The following is a 14,892-nucleotide window of genomic DNA, read 5'->3' on the forward strand; positions in this document are numbered from 1 at the left end:
GCCAGTCCTTTATTAGTATATAAGTGCTTTGTCAATAGTTATATTGCTCGAAGTGGAGTCGAAAGAGATGAGTTTTCAGTCTGCGCCGGAAGGTGTGTAAGCTATCTGCTGTCCTGATGTCAATGGGCAGCTCATTCCATCATTTTGGAGCCAGGATAGCAAACCCACGTTTTTTTGCTGATGGGAACTTGGGTCCCCTTCGCAGCGATGGTGCAGCGAGCTGTTTGGTTGATGCAGAGCGGAGTGCACGTGCTGGGGTGTACGGTTTAACCATGTCCTGGATGTAGGAAGGGCCATATCCATTCGCAGCATGTTACGCAAGTACCATTGTCTTGAAGTGGATTCTAGCAGTTACCGGAAGCCAGTGGAGGGAGCGGAGGAGCGGCGTGGTGTGGGAGAATTTAGGAAGGTTGAAGACCAGACGAGCCGCTGCATTCTGGATGAGCTGCAGAGGTCGGATGGCACATGCAGGTAGACCAGCCAGGAGGGAGTTGCAGTAGTCTAGGCGTGAGATGACGAGAGCCTGGACCAGAACCTGCGTCGCTTTCTGGGTCAGCTGGGGACGTATCCTCCTGATGTTGTAAAGCGTGTATCTGCAGCAGCGGGTTGTAGCAGCTATGTTTGCAGTGAAGGACAGGTTGTTATCTAGGATCACACCCAGATTCCCTGCCGTCTGAGTCGGGGAAACAGAGGTGCCGATGTTGATTGTTAGGTCAAAAGTGGGACAATCTTTTCCCGGAAGGAAAAACAGGTTAGAACTGATAAACTGGGTCAAAGTTATGAGCCTTGGAAAATATTTCCACAACACAGTTCAGTCTTGTCAAGGTTGAGCTTGAGGTGATGAGCAGACATCCACTGAGAGATGTCAGCTAGACAAGCAGAGATGTGTGCGACGACCTGGGTCTCTGAGCGGGGAAAGGACAGGATTAATTGGGTGTCGTTAGCGTAGCAGTGGTATGAAAAACTATGCAGGCTAATGACAGATCCGAGCGAGTTTGTGTACAAGGAGAAGAGGAGGGGACCAAGAACAGAGCCCTGAGGGATCCCTGTAGTTAATTGACAAGGGTCGGACTCCGACCCTCTCCAAGTAACCCTGTAGGTGCGGTCTTTGAGGTATGAGGTGATGAGGGAAAGTGCAGAGCCTGTAACTCCAAGTTGTTGGTGAGTGTGAAGGAGGATCTGATGGTTCACCGTGTCGAATGCAGCAGACAGGTCCAAAAGGATGATGACAGAGGAGAGGGAGGCTGCTTTAGCAGTGTGCAGTTCCTCAGTGACAGCAAGGAGGGCAGTTTCTGTGGAGTGACCCGCCTTGAAACCAGACTGGTGCGGATCCAGAAGGTTGTTCTGATGGAGATAGCAGGAGAGTTGTTTAAAGTCAGCGCGTTCAAGTGTTTTAGACAGGAACGGGAGGAGAGAGTCTCTCAGGCCTGTAGTTTATAACATCAGACATGAGAGTGGGTTTCTTTAGGAGAGGGTTTACTCTTGCCTCCTTGAGACTGTTTGGAAAGGGACCAGAAGTTAGAGAAGTGTTGATTAAATGGGTGAGAAACGGTAGAATATCAGGAGCGATAGTCTGAAGGAGGTTTGAAGGGATAGGGTCCAGAGGACAGGTGGTAGGGCGGGCAGAGGTAATGAGGGTAAGAACCTCACTTGGAGAGAGAGGGGGAAAGGAGGTCAGTGTGTGGGTGAAAGGAGGGTCTGGTGACCCAGTGGTGAGTAAAGGTGAGTCAGAAAAAGAAGAGCGAATATCATCAACCTTTTTTTCAAAGTGGTTAACAAAGTCGCTTGACAGAAGGGAGGAGGGGGAAGGGGCTTTGGGAGGGTCCAAGAGGGTGGAGAAGATGGAAAATAGTTTTTTGGGATTGGAATAGGAAGATTGGATCTTATCTTGAAAGAAAGTGCTTTTTGCCTGAGAGATCGAAGCAGAGAAAGAGGAGAGGAGAGCTTGATAGGTTAGGCGGTCGTCATGGTGTTTGGATTTCCACCGTTTCCGCTCTGCTGCCCGAAGGACGGTTCTATTAGCACGCAGTGCGTCATTTAGCCAGGGAGCAGGAGGGGACTGACGAGCCTGCCGAGATGTGAGAAGACAGAGAGAGTCCAGAGAGGATGAGAGAGTAGAGAGGAGAGTTTCTGCAGCAGAGTTTGGAGGTAGGAGTTGGAACGAGTCAGAGGAAGGGAGGACTGAGAGCACCGATGAGGCAAAGGTAGAGGGGGAGAGGGAACGAAGGTTACCGCGGACAGGTGCAGGATGAGAAGAGATTAGTTTGTTATGTTTGGAAAGGGGTAGAGAGAATGAAATGAAGAAGTGATCGGATGTGTGGAGCGGGTTTACAGAGAGGTTAGAAGTAGTGCAGTTCCTTGAGAATATGAGATCAAGGACATTGCCAGCTTTATGAGTTACAACATTATGTAGCCAGCTAGCTGAAAACACCAACAGTAGCACACAACATTATATGCCAAGATATACACCATACATACCCCACACACTGCAGAACCTCCATAGCATGTACAGATGTGATTATAGACCTTTGAGGCATAGAACGGAAGAAGAGTAAGTTATTTTTACCTACTGTGTTTGATGAAAAATCAAATCATGGTTTGCTATATATATTAGGGATGCACAATATTGGTTTTTTGAAACCGATAACTTCCTGCTTCTCAAGACCGATAACAAAAAAATAATCTATGCCACTAATTATTTTAACACGATTAACGCATGTGTATTTTTTTCCCTCGACCGCCCCGTAGTTTCAGAGCGCATCGAGTTTAAAATACCATCTACAAGCTGATGCTGACAGCCCCACTCCTGCCGCCCGCTTGTGGCAGACCACACTTCCACGCTCACCGGCAGGCACCGACTGGCCATCTGGAGGACCGGGAGGGTGTGTGTATGTGTGGCCCGAGCGAGCGAGAGAGAGACCTTGTTGTTGTTAGCATCTGGTGCTAGCTAGCTGCGCTAACGGATATAAGGAGCTGTTTAAATGAAAACAGAGGAGCGCTCTATCCACACAACTGCGCCGAGCACTTGACTTTATGCAGGAAGCAGACAGTGGGACATTGTACGAAAAGTCAGCACGGATAGTGCGCAACATGATTGCAGCGTCCAGGCAGCTCCGGTTCGAGCATATGCCTTGAGTTGCAAAACTTGCAAACTTCTTGCCTTTTTCAAAAGCCTCGCCGATAGGTAAAAGCCCCGGTGCCTTTGCAGCTGGCTTTGGATTTACCGCTAGTTTAGCAGCGCAGGCGTATTCGTACACTTTTAACACACCATCGTTGCGATGGCGATGTTTCAGGTGACTAATCAGGTTGGAAGTATTATAGCTCGTTGCCTTTTTCCCTCCTCGTGGAACTTCTGCATTGCATTTGTTAATACAAATAGCAAGCGAACTATCTAACTCTGAAACTTTGAAATAGTCCCATACTACCGACGACATGTTTGTTTCCTGTCCTGGCTTCACGGCCGCCCACCATTTACGTCACAGCCAGGCATGAGTTAGGGAGCGCTGGATTTGTGAAGAACTCCCCAGTTCCTAAAACACTAGACCACAGTAATGGCAAAACGGGAGGAGCCGAGGAAAAAACAAGCGCCCCTCATCCCCTCTCACTTGTATATTATCGGGGCTATTAATACTTGTATCGGGTTTATCGGGATGACGTCATAATTCCTAATATCGGCTGCATCCCTACTATATATGAATGATATGTTATAGGAGCAAATAATTCAGGGAAGAAAGGCTACTAAGTATTTCCATCAAACTTTATTTTTAGAAATGTACAAAATTAACATGTGTAAATATACATATACACATTGTATATCATCCATTCCTCCCCTTATAGGCGTTTTCGGCATCTTGCCTATCGCAGCTTTGTAAGCTGGTGCTGGGGCTTTTTAGGACGTGGCATCAGAGTGGTCATCCCGTCATGTGTTGTCCGCCGGATACGCCAGGAGTTTCCTGATCTGGCTGGACGAAATCAAATGCAAATCACAAAATATTAGAGAAACTTAGTTGTTTTAGGTTCAGCTAGATCAGGGGTAGCCAACATGGTGCCCATGGGCACTTAGTCGCCCGCAGAGGCAACGTGAGTCGCCCGCGGGCATGTTCTAAAAATAGCTCGCCAAGCAAATCCAAAATGTATAAAATACACAAAACACGTTCTTGCTTGATTTGCGGGACCAGCGTTGCAGTCGGGAAGAAAAGCAATGTGGCACCTCCCCGCTGATTTTCCTTCTGGCAGAATCTACACAACACATCAGCCCCATTGAACAGCCTATCGTGCCAGCCTATACAACACATGAGTGGCAGCGTTTTACTCTGTGTTGCAACTTGCATATATATTTATTGCACTTGACGCACACACACGCATGGCGTAATTTCCACTGGGGACAGGGGGGACATGTCCCCCCCACTTTTCGAAATCCCTTTTGTGTCCCCCGCCTTTACAAATATGTTTATTATTGTTTTTTTAACGCAAGCCGCCATTGCCACGGAGGAGCACACAGCCTCTGTGAGCGAGCGAGACAGAGGGAGAGAGAGAGAGAGAACGAGCTATAGGGAGAGCACACCTTTATCTATTTAATCATTCCAATGTGTACTATAGGACAGTCAAAAAACTGTTTAAAAGGGGAGTGATGGAGATGGATGGATGGACTGACCGTACGGTAAATCACCCGGAGAATACTGTATTTTGTGTGTGAATGCAGACATTCTCCTGCTATGAGATACATGTAAGACCATCTGCTGACATTGGAGTTGATATATGGAAACACTAGCAACTAAGTTAGCCCAGTTAGCACTGTGTCAATGGCTTAGCAGCCCGAAAAACATTTACCCATTTAAACAGTCGTGGTAGATACCTTGTTTGTTTTAAACATCATAAATACACAAACAACAACGCATACTTACAGGTTGTGTACCCGAATCTCCCGCTGGTCCAAACAAAGTAGGAACAGCATCGTCCTTCAGTGTCCTACGCAGGGGCGCCGCCAGGGATTTTGGGCCCCATGAAAATATATCACATTGGGCCCCACCACCAGGCACAGGCCACTTTGTTTATAAATTACCTCGAGGGCCGTATCAAATGGTCTAGCGGTCCGTATACAGCCCGGGGGCCGGAGGTTCCCCACCCCTGCTTTAATATAATAACATTAGTATTAATATCATAGCCAAAATGTCTGTGATTAACATTTTGTTTACAGACTGATCACTCAATGCTTCAAACTGTCCATCATCCTAAATAGACTAAAATCAGTTTTTTGTTTTATATAGATCATTGGCTATGTGGAAAAATACTGTGTTTGAAATGTATCATTTAAATTAGATGTTAGCTTTTTGTTTTATATATATATATATTGTATTCCAGTCTCCCTTCAGATATGTTAAGTGGCATGTCATTCAACACAATGCTGCTCACCTCCTTCAGTTTGGGGAAAAGCTGGTTCAGGTTCAGCCTTATGGGGGGACAGGGCTGCTGAGCCTAAAGATGGATCTGTGGGTCCTGGCACCAGGGGGAGGGACAACTGATTTAGTATGAATAGGCGCTAAAAATGTGTCTGCATTTATTAAAGGTAGGTATGTAAGAATGGAGAAACCAGCTCGACTACGCTAGAATTTGAAAATACACAACCGAAAAAAATCTGCCCCTTCCTTCAGAGTTCCTTACAGAGCCCCTCCTCCAGCACACACGAACGCGCACATGACCAATGAGGGCACGAGATAAGCTTGTGCACAGATGGAAGGCTGACAGGCAGGTAGGCCATCCAGTTATTTTAGCCGGGCCAGCTCAGATGATTGGTCGTGCTTTTTACAGCGCCACAGCTTCCACAGATGACATGTTTGTATGTATTTATTGTCAAAGCACTTCATATATTCATTGCTATCGGGACGTTAAGAGCATTCCATGGAATATAACAACGTGTTTCTGAAGTGAATTACCTACCATACCTTTAAATGTCAGCTAAAAGAGCAGTGAAATGAAAGACCTCTGCATTTTCTATAAAGATATTAACAGTACTTAATGTCAGCTTAGTAAACAAAAAAACATTAGCTAACAGAATCATTTCCACCACTCATGGACCACACCCACCTTTTCTTGTGAAAACTGGGTGACATACTGTCGCCCTTTAGTCCCTCTCTCTTGTCTTTCTCTTCTTTTCTTAGAGCCTGACTTTGTTGGTCGTTGAAACATGGTACAACACACATATGTAGGCTAAGTACTAGCATCCCTCCTCACATGCTTTCACTCTCTGCAAGTGCCGGTGCTGCACCACGTTTGGAGGCAGGACCAAACCATTACATGTAAATAGAAGGGGGTGTACAGAGGCTTTGGGTAATTAATTTTTGGAAGAAAATAAGTTAAATGAATCGTAAGTTTAGTGAGTAATTTATCAATATAACGTTCTATTAATGTTAATTATTGAGGATTGATGAAAGGTTACTTACATTTTTTTCTTAATGTTCTGAACATTTTGGGGTCCCTGTCAGTCATGGGCCCTTAGAATCGTCCTAATTGTTCACCCCCTTACGGCACCCCTGGTCCTACGCATTGCATATCCGGCATGAATCGCTGCAATGTTTGCGAAACTTTCGTCCGTGAAATGCCGCGCACACAGTACAATACCGGCTTGAACATCTGAAGGAACAGTGTTAACAAGAAATGTCAACTACTGACTTTGTCGTGGTTCTGCCCTTGGTAAGGCATACATTGAAGATTTCCCCTCACAAGACAGGAAACAAACCCTCGTTGGCATGACTGGATACAGTTTTGAACTGAACCTGAGCTAAATAATAAATAATAATATCAGACCCTCCATTAGCTCATTGTGTTACATTATATGCAATTGCATTCCACTCCAAACACAATGGATGTAGATTATTGAATTTCCCATGCCATGCCACTGCTAAAACGCCATTTGGACATGGAAGTCAAGCCAAACTGAATAGAACAAGCCAAGTTTAAAAAAAAAAAATAAACATGTACAGTTGGAATATGCATTAGATTTGTATTATGAAGTGGAATATTTCTCTGGACAAGCACTACAAAAAAAGGGGGCTTTAGGGCATCATCCAAGACATTATAAATCATCTAGGGACCATCCAAGTAAATGACAAAATTGGAAAATTGTTATGGAATATAGGAAATATATAATATATTTTCCTTTATGTTAATTAAAATGCTTTCATATAGTAAGGTGACCAGATTTTCTAAATTAAAACCGGGGACATTTTGAGTTTTGCGGTCAATATATCATTAACATATCCAATTGTCTTCACTGTTAAAGAAAAAAGGGGGACAATTCTGGTTCAATATAATTCGAACATTTGAACTGTTGGATACAAACAGAAGGACGATAGCTCATATTCATATTTAGGCTTCAGGTCTTTTATTTTGAAACTGTACATCAGATTGTCCAGATTCTCTCCGAGTGATTAGATGGGGTGTCCTGCTATCACCCTGAAGTGAAATAAGTATTTGATACTGGATTGTTTTTGTTTTATTCTTATCTAAAAACAGAGGGATGATAGACCAAATATGAGATTTCAAAAGTATTTTATTTTGAAATTCTACATCAGATAGTCCTGATTTTCTCTGATTGACTAGATGGGGTCTCCTGCTATCACCCTGAAGTGAAATAAGTATTTGATTGACTTCGAGTGACTCTTTTATTATGGACGGTTTCCATTAAATAATAATCAAAATAGATCTAATTTGAGATTTTAAACAGCATACATTTGAAATTGTGCTTCAGAAAGTAATGTTATTTTAGTAGTGTTGTGAGATGGCGTCAACATCAATTGAAATTAGTCACCCAGAGGAAATGTCAGATATGTCTTCATAACTGCATACTTACATTATACATTCACTCAGTTATGATGTGGTAGTTATACGTAGTTTGTTTTACATTATTATTGATCACATTATATAGTACATATTTCTTAATTTAAGCTCCAGTATATATGAATATGTTTGGTGTGTTTTTTTAGGTATATTTGTTATTGACCGAGTAAACGCTTTTATTTTGAAGGCAGTTTTTCCAGGCCTCTACCGTAATGCATAGTAGGGCTGCACGATTCTTGCTCAAATGTGAATCACGATTTTCCTCCATAAGAATTGAGATCACGATTCTCACACGATTCTCATCGTTTCAATGAAAATATTTATTGCACTCTTACTCTTAGACGTCACGTGAGTACAATGAATTTAAACAGACAACATTTGTCTCTCTTGTAACAAAAACATAACTTTGTCTGTCGTTGCTGAATACTGAACAAACATTACTACATTCAAAATGTGGAACCTGGAGCCAACTAGTGTGGCTTTAACCAGACACCATCAACATCAAAGTGCTGGACTTAAATCCCAGTCTCAGTTACTTGTAGTAAAAACATAGAGTAACTCAAATGAATTTGACAGCCAACTACTGTGGCTTTAAACAAAGTGCTTGACTTAAACTCAAGTCTCTCTGGTAACAAAACATACAGTAACTAAAATAAAGATATTGCTGCTGCCTGAGTGCTGAACATAACAAATAGAATGTTTGCAGCTTTATAATAACAACATGTAAACGTTGCAGTAGCACCTGTCCACAGTGGCAGGACACCCAACTACTGTACAACAACACCAACCTGTTTGTTACAGGGAGGAATGCACTTCAGTTACTCAAAATACCTCACCACAGTGCTGAATATAAAAACAAAACAGTCACAGCTTTAGAATAATAATATTTAAAAAAGCCTAGCCGGCTAGCACCTAGTTCAACTACTGCACTTAAAGGTTCTTGTACTGAAAAAAACATAAACTTAAACAAAGTGTAGCGGCGATCGCTCATCAAAACAAAGCCACTCATGGAGGTTAGCAGCCAGAGTTCCCAACGCGTGTTGTGGTGAAGGATGAGATCCACCATGACGTAATTTGTAATGCTTTATTTCTTTATAAAATGTTAAAAGGTTCTTTTAGGCCTATCTAAAATCTTGGTTAACATATCACAATCACGCACACTGTCAACACGGTCAACACGGTTGAAAAACGTGTGGCTTCCTCTCTAACCTCTCATCCCCACTGATCACCTGTGCCCACATATATCTTGATTACCTCCCGTGCCCCCAGGTGCGCAGATTAGATGACGCGTTCACACACACACACAAATTGGCTCCAACACACCGGCCCCTAATTGTGACTGTATAATAAAGTGACAATTACACCAAAACACTAGTGGAGTCAATTATTAATAAAGAGCACGAGTGTCTCAGTCCATACTGTCAGTCAAAAAGGGTCCCGAAAAAAGGAAAAAGTAATCCGAACATAGGGATCTATGTCAGCTATTCATTCAGCTTCCTGGAGAAGACAGATCTTGGTGACTGGTCGTTCCAGTATACTGCATTTTGTCTGGATTTTAACAGACCGCACCAGTCCATGTGCGTCAGGAAAAGTCTGCAGTATTTTCCCTAGCAACCAAGATCCACGGGGAGCAGTAGAGTCTGCAATGATGACGATGTCTCCTGTGACGAAACTCCTCTTCTCCTTTGTCCACCGTTGACGTTCCTGTAACAGTGGCAAGTACTCCCAGATCCATCTGCGCCAAAAGAGATCTGCCAGGAACTGAGCTTGCTTCCAACGTTGTTTGGTGTACAGGTCGCCTCTCTCAAACAGTCCAGGAGGTATCAGGTTTTCCTTTCTGACCATACGAATGATCCTCTCCCATACTCCTTATCATGTGGTTTGTTGTAGTCTGTCCATCCTTGACAATGATGGCGTTCACCGTCGCCTCACCTTTGACCTCTGTGTCTTCCAGTTGCTGTTCAGGCACTCTTTCTGCATAGCCCTTTTGTATGACAGCGCCCAGAAAGTTGACATACTCCTCGTTAAATGTTGCATTTTTCTTGACTTTCCTTTTAAGACACAGAGCCCTTTGCTCAGCAACATGACGATTGTTTGGCATTGAAACTTTCTCTTCTCTGAAAGGTAGTTTCAGACTGTAATGTCCATCAGTGAGGTTGGCGGAATTTTTCATGATTTCCAAAATCTTAACATCTTCTCCGGACATTTCTGGCTGTTCGTCAACTGATCTCTCATTGAAGTCGTGGTTGTATTGCTTTACCAGCAGTTCCTCCAAGCTGGTCAATGATATGTGATTGACTGCAATGGTGGGACAGCTGTTTACAATTTGGCGGTCTCCTCTCAGCAGTCCATTGACAACCCACCCTAGCAGGGTTCTGACAGCATAAGGTCCATCATCATTGCTGTTCACCACCTCCCATGGTTCCATGAGTTTTGAGACATTAGCTCCAATTAGCAGCTCCACGTCAGCGTTAATGACAGGAAGTTTCACAGAGTTTAAGTGGGGCCATGCACTTAACTCTTCCTGTTTTGGAATGTTGTCACGAGTCACAGGCATTACAGTTTGTGTGAACACATCAGGTAGCTCATAGTAATTGTTACTGTTGAGTGCAGCCACCTCCAACCCAGAAATGATGTGACTACCCACAAGCTTTTCCTGATTCATTGTTCTCAACAGGAATTTGGATTTTCTTCCTGTCATCTTAAGCTCCCTCATCAGTCGCTCTGAGCAAAAGGTGGCCGTGCTACCAGGATCTAGGAAGGCATAAGTGTGTATCACTGTACTGCCTTTTGTAGCCTTGATCTGAATGGGCACAATGGGCAAGGCACACTCCTGTCCTCCAACCCCAATATGGCCACATGTTTTGGTAGAAACTTTGTGATCCTCTGTTGATGTTTCGTGCTGCATGTCCTCTGATGAGACTTCCTTTCTCTGTGAATGGATGTGGAGGATAGTGGGATGTTTTAAATCACACACTTGGCAGTACAGGCGGCTGCGGCAGTCCTTACTCATGTGTCCAACAGCTAAACAACCAAAACAAGCACCCTTTTCTTTCAGAAAACTAATTTTCTCTGTGTGCATCATCCTCTCCATTTTGTAGCATGTCTCCAACTTGTGATCCTCTTCACACAGCAGACAAGATATCCTTCTTGGCCTATACGGTAGGCTATTCTCCTTTTGCCTTTCAGGTGCAGTTCCACGATTGACAGCTTCAACAGAAGTAGCAAAACTGCTTCCTTTCTGGCGGCTGCGAGGCTGTGATATGTTGTTTCCACTTATGTATTTTGGTGAAGAGATGGACGTGTCTTGAATGTTTCCAAACAGTGGATCAGAGGCAATACATACTTGTTGCTCAACAAACTTGACAATATCGCTGAAACTTGCTTGACGATGTTGCCTCTCCCGTAGCTCGTAAGCAAGGTTTCTCCATCTTTCCCTCATTTTATAGGGCAACTTTAAGATCATCGCCCGCATGTTAGTTGGCATATTCATCTCTGACATGTAGCTTATGTCCTCCATGGCATTGCAGCAAACACGGAGAAACAAAGAAAAAGCTTGCAAAGCTTTAGCATCCTCTGCTTTCACTGGTGTCCATCCAAGCGCTTGCTCCATGTATGCAGTGGCTATTGTTTGTTGATTTCCAAAGCGTTCTCTCAAAAGTGTCTTTGCTCTTTGGTATCCCCTGTCGGGTGGCATGTGTTGACAGCTTTTAACCAGTTCTTTGGGTTGTCCCTTGGTGTATTGTTCCAAAAAGTATAGGCAATCAACATTGGTAGCAGTCTTTGCTTCCACTCCATGTTCAAATGCTCGTATGAATGCACTATACTCCAAAGGATCTCCATCAAAGGTTGGTATTTCTCTTGGTGGCAGTGACAATGTTAACTGTTGCTGCACCAACAGAGCTGTGATATCATTTTGCCTTTGCATGATGTTGATAATGTTGCCTTGATTCACGTTACTTTGCACTGAACCCGTATGTTGGTTGGTTTCCTGCACCAAATGTGTGTCAAGATCATGAGTGACTTGTGTGGCAGAGAATGTCTGCTGACATACTTGAGATGACGTGGGATTGAGTTCATCGGCTTTAGATCCATTTCCTTCTGGTATTGTTGTGGCTGTGAATGCCTCCATTGGCAATAGAGTGTTACTGCCACTTACTGGTGGATGATGCAACTGCTGGTTTGAATCTTTGGGGCGCGCACCCATTGACAGAGCAAAGTTCTTATCCTCTTCTGTAGGATTATGGTACTGCAAGTTTGCATCGTTGTGCAGAGTCTCCACTGACACTACCGCTCTGTTGCCCCCTTTTGGTGAGGGGTTGAACTGACCTTCTGAACCTTGTGGGATGAATTCTGTAGCAGAGGGTCTAAGAGAGATTTTCCTTTTGGCTCTGTCTAGATATGAATTCATTCCATTTGAATCAGCCCTTGAGCTTTGAACCTCAGATCCTCTGTACCTGAGCACATTGGCCTTTGCTGTATAGGCAGCAATTCCACTTTGCAATTCAAGCCACTCCTTGCGTTGTCTGATCTGCTCCTCTTCACACTTTCTGGCTGCTGCGAGGCTGTCCTCTTCACACTTTCTGGCTGCTGCGAGGCTAAGCTCTTCACACTCCAGTGCATGTTTTTCTTTGAGGATAGCCGCCATAGCACTGAGAGCAGCCGCTTCAGCCTCCGCCTTGATACATGCAGACGAGATGGATGACATGTTGGACCTGTGGCTGGAGCGACCAGCTGATGTGCACGTTCTTCCGGTTACATTAGAAATGCTGTCATTTGGACAGATATCATCAATTACCACAGTTTTGGTTGCAGCATTGACATTTACCACATTATCATCATTTGCATGTGTAAATTGCTCCTTTGTAGTTTGCAACCACCTTTTCATTGTATTCATCATTTCTCGATTGCCGTGCATTCGTGTTTCAAACCATTCATTTTGTTTTATAACTTCATCCTCTGGTATTAATGGTTTCAGGGACTCATGCAACTCATTTAATTCGATAATTGTTTTCACAAAAATGTCACACATGGATTCCACCTCAGACACATTTTGGCTTGAAAGTATCAATTGTTCAACATCCTTTGTTAATTTATGCAGTTTCTTTATCCTTGAATTCCTTTCATGTTGAATTGAAGCTATTTTTAATTCCAATGCTTTAACAGTGAGTTGAGGCTGTCTTTTACCGAGCCCACTCCCTGTATCACTTTGAGTGGCAGGCGCTTTAGGCCGACTCCCCTCTTGGCTCATTTTGACAGTAACGCAGCAGCTGCGTGAGGTTTTATTTTAGAATTGTCGCAGGATTTACCTTTACCCTGATATGAGAAGGTCTTTCACAGCTTGCAACAATTCTTAACGATCCTACCGTGGTTCCTCGTGGCTTTCACAGCGTTCACATGTCAGCAATCATCTGGAGCTGTGTGGGAACGCAACAGCTCCTTCTTCCGTCCAAGATCCTCCGATTCATTCATTGGAGCCTGTTTTTCAACAAGTGTAGCGGCGATCGCTCATCAAAACAAAGCCACTCATGGAGGTTAGCAGCCAGAGTTCCCAACGCGTGTTGTGGTGAAGGATGAGGTCCACCATGACGTAATTTGTAATGCTTTATTTCTTTATAAAATGTTAAAAGGTTCTTTTAGGCCTATCTAAAATCTTGGTTAACATATCACAATCACGCACACTGTCAACACGGTTGAAAAACGTGTGGCTTCCTCTCATCCCCACTGATCACCTGTGCCCACATATATCTTGATTACCTCCCGTGCCCCCAGGTGCGCAGATTAGATGACGCGTTCACACACACACACAAATTGGCTCCAACACAAAGTGCTAGACGGAGTAGTAATGTCACTGAATCAAAAGGATTAACTTAAATACTGCAGTCAGTACTGAATATAAAAACGGAACAGAACATAAAGTTACAGCTTCAGAATAAATGTAAATAAAGCCTAGCTGCCTAGCTACTAGCACAGTCCATCTACTTTTTTCGGCACAAGCACAACTTCCCTCTCACTCTCGCCAGAGTCGCCACCGGGATTTTCATCGGTGTTGTTGTCATTGTCCTCGTCGTCCTCGTCCTCCTCGTCACTCATTTCTGTGTCACTCATTTCTGTTTTTCTTGTACTACTAGTCGCTCTCGTCACTCTTTGCTAATCAGTGCTAATGCTAACGCTTCTGTAAACATACTGCCGGTGTTGTGTCACATTATGCCTCCCCGTCATGAAATGCCCCCCTTGTCACGGGAACGCGCATTTCTAAATGATACGTTTACGCCTCTAAATGACACGTTTACACCATAGGTTTACACCTTAAAAAGATGTTTAAAACGAAAAGTAAACGTTCAGGGTTTTTATTAATGGTAATATTCAGACTGTGAGTTGTTTAGTGGTAGCTCATAGTCTGATTCTTATGGTTTAACTTTCGCTCCGTATTTGAGATGTCGAAATTCATTCGTCACTTCCTTTTCAGTTTTTGTTTTTTTTAATCTTTTTTTTTTAATCATTATTGTTACGTCCTGTCTGTATAAACGTGCTTTAAAATATATTGTTTAATTTTTCATAGTTGTCATCTAATAATCAAAATATGTTTACAAATGTTACATAGTCTTTGTCAGCATATTATTATATACGCTATGCGTACAAAATAAAAGTGTGACATTCCTGAAACTTGCTCCATTTATTGGTGCCAGTCCTAGAACCATACCCTGGTGCAGACACGTGAATGTAACAAAGTTAGTGACTCCACCACGCAATGCGGTGTTAAGGAGTCGTGCTGGAGTCACACATTCTGGTGAGATCAGGTTGACATTATCACACATAAAATAAACATTTATTTTGAAGATTTATTAAATTTTTATAGGCAAAGTTTAATATAAGAAACCTTGCAGTCTCCCTGTAGCAGCCAAAATCATATAGAAATAAAACGGATAATTAACTTTAAAAAATACAGCCGCTGAGGCAAGTTAGCAGATCTTACGCAGGGCAATGGTCATCCAAATCCAGACAAGAACCTCCATTTGTGCATTTTATTCCATTAACAAAGTACAATGAACAGGT

The sequence above is a fragment of the Pseudochaenichthys georgianus genome, chromosome 23 (assembly GCF_902827115.2).
Source record: "Pseudochaenichthys georgianus chromosome 23, fPseGeo1.2, whole genome shotgun sequence".
NCBI classification, from domain to species: domain Eukaryota; kingdom Metazoa; phylum Chordata; class Actinopteri; order Perciformes; family Channichthyidae; genus Pseudochaenichthys; species Pseudochaenichthys georgianus.